This window comes from Triticum urartu, chromosome 7, assembly GCF_003073215.2.
Source record: "Triticum urartu cultivar G1812 chromosome 7, Tu2.1, whole genome shotgun sequence".
In the NCBI taxonomy this organism is placed as follows: Eukaryota; Viridiplantae; Streptophyta; class Magnoliopsida; order Poales; family Poaceae; genus Triticum; species Triticum urartu.
In genome coordinates this window covers 611,448,482-611,456,325 of record NC_053028.1, presented here as the reverse complement: position 1 = coordinate 611,456,325, position 7,844 = coordinate 611,448,482, and positions in this window count along the sequence as shown.

Here is a 7,844-nt window from a genome sequence, read left to right as displayed (position 1 = left end):
ACTCTGAGTCATAGAGTCTTGTTGTGATGCCATGTTGTATTGCACATATTGAGCATATTGTGTGTATGATTGAAATGCTTGGTATGTGTGGGATCCGACAACCTAGTTGTTTATCCTTGGTAGCCTCTCTTATGGGGAAATGTAGTCTTGTGTTTCCATGAGCCATAGTAGTCCGCTACAGCCCGGTTCACCGGAGTCCTGCTAGCCCAGCACTACTGCTCCGGAACACTTGACTGGCCGGCATGTGATTCACTTCGTTCCTGTGTCTGTCCCTTCGGGGAAATGTCACGCGGTGACATTGGGAGTCCTGCCTAGCCTGCTATAGACCGGGTTCCCGGAGTCCTGTTAGCCCAGTGCTACAGCCCGGATTCACACGCTGCTGACCGACATGCTCGATGTTGATTCATGTATGCCTGTCCCCGTAAGTTAGTGCCACTTTGGGTTCATGACTAGTCATGTCGGCCTGGGTTCTCTGTCATATGGATGCTAGCGACACTATCATATACGTGAGCCAAAGGGCACAAACGGTCCCAGGCCATGGTAAGGTGACACCCGTGGGAATACCATGCGTGAGGCCGCAAAGTGATATGAGGTGTTACAGGCTAGATCGGTGTGACTTAGAATCGCGGTCCTGACAGTTTTGGTATCAGAACCTGACTGCCTGTAGGATTACCAAGCCAAGCTGGTCGAAGTCGTGTCCAGAACTGCTTTAGTTATGTAAGTGAATTGATTGTGGAAGGGAACGTAAGGCGCTTTTTACTCCTTATCCTCATGACCTTCTGATCCGAGTCATCTTATCTTTTCTACGGGGTTAAGAACTAGGCTTCTCTTCTATCTCTCAGGATGACGAGTTACTATGCTAGAGACTTACATGAATGATGGATTTGAGTCTCAGTTCAGTTCCTAGTATCTCCTATGTTAGCAATTGGTCTCGGAACCTTGCTATTGTGTTGTTGAGTGGTTATGCCACCATTTTGCAGGATGTCTCAAATCTTTTTGAGCATTTACAGCCGTTATGCTGTCCAAGTCACCCCAGATCTCTAAATAGTCTGATGCATTTGCAAAGCCCTTCTTTCCGTTCTCGACGTTCCCTTGGGCCAGATTAAGCACACCAATCGGTCTATTGAGGTATTCCGTTGCCTTGACGTATATGTTGGAGATATTATTATGGCCCTAGATGTCTTAAAGAATCAACCAGTAATCTAGCAATGTTTTATATTCCTAGTGTGATGAATCTGGCCATCATCCTCGAAAGTATCCCGTGATGTTATTAGTAGTAGGTATTCTACCCTGGGTTCCTGAACCCGAGATTCACCCTAGTTACTTCGTGTTGATAGTGTTTGCTAGTTCCTTTAGGATATTAGTAACCTTTGCGATAGTCCTCAAGGTCCGTGGTATTCTCCTTCTTCCAAGTACCATGAACTATCCTTGGCAAAAATTCGTTTGAATCAAAAGATCTCAACCAGAGTGCTCGTGATGAGAACTCTGTTCATATTGCGACTCTGCCAGTTCTACTTTCTGCATGGGATATCCGGAAGAAATGATGAGCTTTGCTCGACATACTAATCTATGCATCCACAACTCAGAAAGTTATATGTTCCTTTGAGTTGTCCCCCTTCAGTTATATTCCGACCCTTATCTATCAATTGATAGCCAAGAGTATGTGAGCATTCGTTCACCGGTGCCTATTATTCTTGTGGTCTGTCGAGCCGTTCTATTTCAGAATGACTAGGATAAACAAACTCTGGTACCTTATCCATTTCTTGGATTGGGTCAAAGTAGTTGTATTTCGCAGATCAAATGCCAATCCAGCTTTTGATCTATTCTACCTCGGAGTATTACCCTCTTTATGTCAGGATTGTCATGAGAATTGCACCATCTCTCATGAATTTCTGACGCAGTGATACTTCTCGCTATCATTATTCATTCCTCGGTCCCATGTTGTTTTAATCGGAATGCCGACAAGTGAAGTGTGATGTGTGAAATCGATACTCCTAGCAACCTCGTTGCTTGGTAGTTAATGGACAATATTCTCATTCTTAGTGTGTTGGTTATTGAATCATCATCCTAAGATTGATCGTGCTACCTAGTCCTTATTTCCGGTGCACTCTTCGATCAATGAGTTAGGATTGTGTCAATCCCTCACTCTTTTGATCATATCATCTTGCCTTGAAAGCAAGATTGCTCCCGAGCTTAATAACATTTTGGTGGTTCGTGATTTTCTGAATATGTTCTCGGAAGTATTACCAGGTTGTTCCCTGATCGCTATGTTGAGTTCGTGATCATGTTGGTTTTTCTCTAAACCATCCATTCTCCAAGAATTTGTGTTGGATACCCCCGAGCTAGTTGCTTAAGCTAAACAACAACTTGGAGAGTTGGAAGATGGAAGCTTGTCTAACTTAGTTCATGATAAGGGATATCTTTTTGTGTGTGTGTGTGTGTTGAAGAAAGATGATATCTTCATCGATTGGTCCCTATGATCAGTTGTTGGACCTATTGTCTTATCAACTATGATTTGGGTATGGGCTATCGTCAAATCAGAACCAACGATGTTCGTAATGTTGTCTTACTCGTGGTTGATCCCTCGAGCATACACCATCACATCCTTTGGGTCTGACCAATGCTATCACCGTGTTCACATGATGGTGGAAGTCCAGTGATATGGAAATTCCGATGAGTTGCTGTTGAGCCCATCAGTAGCATTTTGCCTCCCCCATGATTCATGTTGAACATCAACCTAGTATTGCAAACTTTGTAAGCAATGCCTTCGTGTTCCGTTCATGAAGCTTATGCTTCGATGGAATAAATGACTTCCTCGAATTCATGTGCATTTGATACAAGCTTCCGCCGTGAGTTTGAGAAAGATTGTTTTTGTTTCCTCTGGAATCATCCCAAGTTAGTCACGCATATGTGTGAAGTACTCTATGGTTTGATAGGTTGGCCAGCTCCATTCTATATGTGTTCCTAGCACACCAAGCCACTGATTGATTTGTTCAAGGAGAAGAAGTTTCTTCTTAAGAGCTAGACTTACGCAAGGACTTCGATATCCTCGATGATGGTTCCCCACCTGAACTCGGTAGTATTTTTATTATAAGACTACTATGTGGTCATGCTTGTCTGGGACAGCGTGTTCACATGTTGTAGCAAAACCCGCTCATGTTTTGGAGCTTACTACCATAGTCCATTTCCTGAGAATCTTGCAATGTCATCTCGTCGATTTGTGTTGCAAACTTTCATTGTCTTTCTAGACTTGATGAGTCTGGGATATCGTCTTACCAACCAGATATGAATCTCGGGCAGATATGATGGTTGGAATTTTTCCAAGATCTATGATGTAGGCCCCGACAAGGCTGATGTTCTGGCCGACACACCTAGCCGGAAGGTCTATCATTGTAGTAACTTGATTGAGTTATTTGACCATCTTCTCCATGAGGATTTAGTGCAAATTATTTTAGGAGTTGTTCCTTGGGGATTCTTATGCTCTAAGTTTCTTCAGTTATTCTATAACTACTCAAAAGTGGAATCACTTTGAGTTTTTCTCCAGTTACTAGAATCATTCCCAGCATTTGCATTTTGTTCCCAGCTTCCACCCGCCTTTGTGCCATTTTACTATGGTCTGCCTTCTCAGTAATTTTTATTTTAGGATCATCCTCAAAAGTGGGCTTACCCTAGACCCTATCCTTTCTCGATGATAAGAAGAAATCATCCATTGTGTTGTCTTCAACAAGGTAGTCCACATCATCCATTCTAGTATGAGTATGCCATTTCTTCAAGCTCCTTCACGTGATCGTTTGTGATTGCCTCAGGCTGGTGAGAAGAGTTTCAATGATCTCTGAATCAAAAGTAATTCTTTTTGCCACTTAAGGGAATATTTCTGCGAGTCACCTTCTTTAAGATGTCTCGTTATGGTATCATGGCAATTATCTCCTCGCTACTTTGAAACCATGCACCATCTTACTCCAGCGTGGAATTGTTGCCTACCCAATTGAACCTTTGTCACTTACCTCTTTCCATTGCTCCTGATGTGTGTGCTATGTCTCAACTCAAGAGATGTTCTTACGTCTCACTCCCTGAGCTGATCTTGAGTGCTCGATCTTCGAGGAGATCGATTCCTGTAGGGTTTTCCTTTCTTTCTGTGGTCATCATGTTGGATGGAGTTCTCAGAGCAAGATGACGAGACAAAGATGGTGATTGAATCAACACCTTTATGAAGTGCAACCTGGATCGTGAAGATTATGTTAGTTTGTGTTCCCCTTTCATCTTACCCTACACTTGAATCTCAGGGCGAGATTCTTGTTTAGTGGGGGTGAGCTGTCACAGCCCCAGTTCAGGCCTTGCCTGCCTTTGCATTAGCCTCCATGCATCGTGTCTAAATTTTATTAACTTTGAAATGGGGGCTGATAAACCCTAGCAGCAAATGAAATTCAACTAGGGTCCAAATAAAATATTTTTCAATGAACCTGAAATGCCCTTCTAAAAATGTTCATCATCTTTGCCTTGGTCTAGAACCTCTGACAAAAATGGTGCACATATTTCTAGGACATCATAGGGTCACTGAATTAAATCATACTCTATTTGCATTTGGGCATTTAAATGCTATATAATATTTTAAATGCTCAAATAATCATAAACTAAAATGTCTGTTGTTGGTTATATTCCAACCAGTGGCATTGAGCAGTTTCATGATTTTTTGATCTGTTTAAGTATTTTTAATAAAGCCCTAAAGACTATAGAATAATACAAAACAGAACAAAATAAAACAGAACAGAACTCACCTGACTTACCTGGGCAGCCCAATATGCAGCCACCTGGCCGGCCCAGCCCACCAGAGGGCAGAGCCGTCTTCTTCCTCCTGCCAGTAGGCAGAGGTGAAGCGTGGCGCGCGCGCGTGCGTCCGCGGCCACCTCCTGCTTGCCCTCCCTCGACCTGATCCGCGTCTAGAGACGCCCGAGGCCCCTTCTCACTTTCCCCTCGCTCTCTGCTCTCTCCCTCAGCTTCTAGTCCCCTCTGCCGAGCAGACCCGAACACACCGTCGCCACCGTCGTCGTTCACCGTGGCCACCGGCCCTTCCTCACCCCTCCTCCATGCTCACGAGCTCAGAGACGACCCGATGCTCCTCCAAGACGAAGCACATGAGCTTGGATGAACCACAGCGATGCCATCGACCCGTCGTCACCGCGCACCGCAGTCATACATCGCTGGTCGATTCGCGTCGTCGAGGACGCCCCCGAGCCCACTGACCGTCCCTGCATGTTCTTTGTGAGCCTCCGCATCTTTCCCCTTCCTCCCCTGCTCACGACCGTGTTGTAGCCGCCGTGTCCATTAGCTCCGAAGCTCGCCACCGCCATAGCTCATCGCCGCCGTGGGCTGAGCTCGAACCGCTCGCGTGCGTGCACCTAAACATGCTCCTGGTCCCTCCAGGAGGCCAAAGCAGCCACTAGCTGGCCCCTTAGCGCATCGCAGCCCCGTGCCTGCATGCCTCCGAACTCCGGGCGCCGCCATGAGCTTGATTCCGGCGAGCTTGGCTGACCTTAGCCCCTCCCACTTGCGTATATGGATGTGGCCGAGCACCCGCAATGCGTAGATGCCCTCGGCCGTGCGAATGGTCGCCGGAATGGGGATTCCGACGTGCCACCGCCGTCCTGTGAGGTCGCCGGCGACTTGATCCGGTGGAGCTGACGTGGCAGTAGTCCGATTAGGGCCTAATCACTTCTTAGTTAACATCTTAGTCAATGACAAGTGGGCCCACGCCCCTGCTAATTTAGGTTAAGCGCTAACTAAACTTAGTTAACCCTGTTAAATACTGACATGTGGGCCCAGGGCCTTAACTAGTCTAGATTAGTATTAGTTTAGAGCTAATTAACTTAGGTTGTCTCATTGCAGCCGTTCTGAGGAACTGAGTTTTGTGTTTGTGATCCATGAACAGTTACTACCACACATTGGGTTCCGGTAACTCGGCACCTCTCGGCTTATTAATCAACAAGATCTCTGTCCAGGAGTTGCAACTAGTTTCTGGTGTTTGTAGGTAGTGTTAGTAGTCTACCAAGTGGCACCCGGTACAGGTGGGCTTGGGACAGACTAGGCACAGTGGCATGGTGTACCAAGTGGCACCCAGATGGTGGGCTTGGGAACCCTGCTCACATCGTTTGGGGCCGTGAGCGACACCCCGGCCGGATCTCCTTGCAGATGGAACCCGAATAGGCGATAAACCTGGACTAGAGACTTGTTGGTTAGTCAGGTCGTGGCCGACTCCCTCGCCCGACTTCCGCTTGAAGGTTGCCGAGGTACATGACGTGTACAGGGCGATAAGTGGCGAGAGCGTGTGTGAAGAAGTACACCCCTGCAGGGTTATCATTATCTATTCGAATAGCCGGATTCCTTGGATATGGAAACTTGGACCCCTTGCATAGTTCATAGACAAGTGAAAGTGGATACTCTAAAATGCGCAAGATAAGTGTGAGTGCTATGGATGGCGTTCTCGCAGGGAGACGGGAGCGGATCCATAGTGGTGTATTGGTATGGTGAATATGTGGACTCGTGTGCGCCACCTCAAAAGAGTTACTTGCAGTCATAGTTCAGGATAGCCACCGAGTCAAAGTTGGCTTGCTGTAGTTAAACTCCACCACCCCTTTGTTGATACCGATGCATATGTAGATAGTTCTGATGTAAGTCTTGTTGGGTAGTACTCACGTTTGCCTATTTTATGTTTTGCAGAGAGACGTCAGTCTCTCTAGTAGTTTCGTGTGGACTTCGATGGTTAGCTTGTTACCTCAGCTACGATCTTGTACCCTTGGGAGGGTCTTGTAGATAGTCAGGCTCCTCAGCCTTCTTCATTTTTAGTTGTTTGTACTCAGATATTTAAGCTTCCGCATGTGCTTGTTGCTTGTATGCTCTTTATGTTGGGTATGAGACCCATGTTTGTAATACTTGGCTCCTCGAAGCCTAATGAATAATACTCTGAGTCGTAGAGTCTTGTTGTGATGCCATGTTGTATTGCACATATTGAGCATATTGTGTGTATGATTGAAATGCTTGGTATGTGTGGGATCCAACAACCTAGTTGTTTATCCTTGGTAGCCTCTCTTATGGGGAAATGTAGTCTTGTGCTTCCATGAGCCATAGTAGTCCGCTACAGCCCGGTTCACCGGAGTCCTGCTAGCCCAGCACTACTGCTCCGGAACACTTGACTGGCCGGCATGTGATTCACTTCGTTCCTGTGTCTGTCCCTTCGGGGAAATGTCACACGGTGACATCCGGAGTCCTGCCTAGCCTGCTACAGCCCGGGTTCCCGGAGTCCTGTTAGACAGTGCTACAGCCCGGATTCACACGCTGCTGACCGACATGCTCGATGTTGATTCATGTATGCATGTCCCCGTAAGTTAGTGCCACTTTGGGTTCACGACTAGTCATGTTGGCCTGGGTTCTCTGTCATATGGATGCTAGCGACACTATCATATACGTGAGCCAAAAGGCGCAAACGGTCCCGGGCCATGGTAAGGCGACACCCGTGGGAATACCGTGCGTGAAGCCGCAAAGTGATATGAGGTGTTACAGGCTAGATCGGTGTGACTTAGAATCGGGGTCCTGACAGTTTTGATATCAGAGCCTGACTGCCTGTAGGATTACCAAGCCAAGCTGGTCGAAGTCGTGTCTAGAAATGCTTTAGTTACGTAAGGGAATTGATTGTGGAAGGGAATGTAAGGCTCTTTTTACTACTTATCCTCATGACCTTCTGATCTGAGTCATCTTATCTTTTCTACGGGGTTAAGAACTAGGCTTCTCTTCTATCTCTCAGGATGACGAGTTACTATGCTAGAGACTTACAGGAATGATGGATTCGAGTC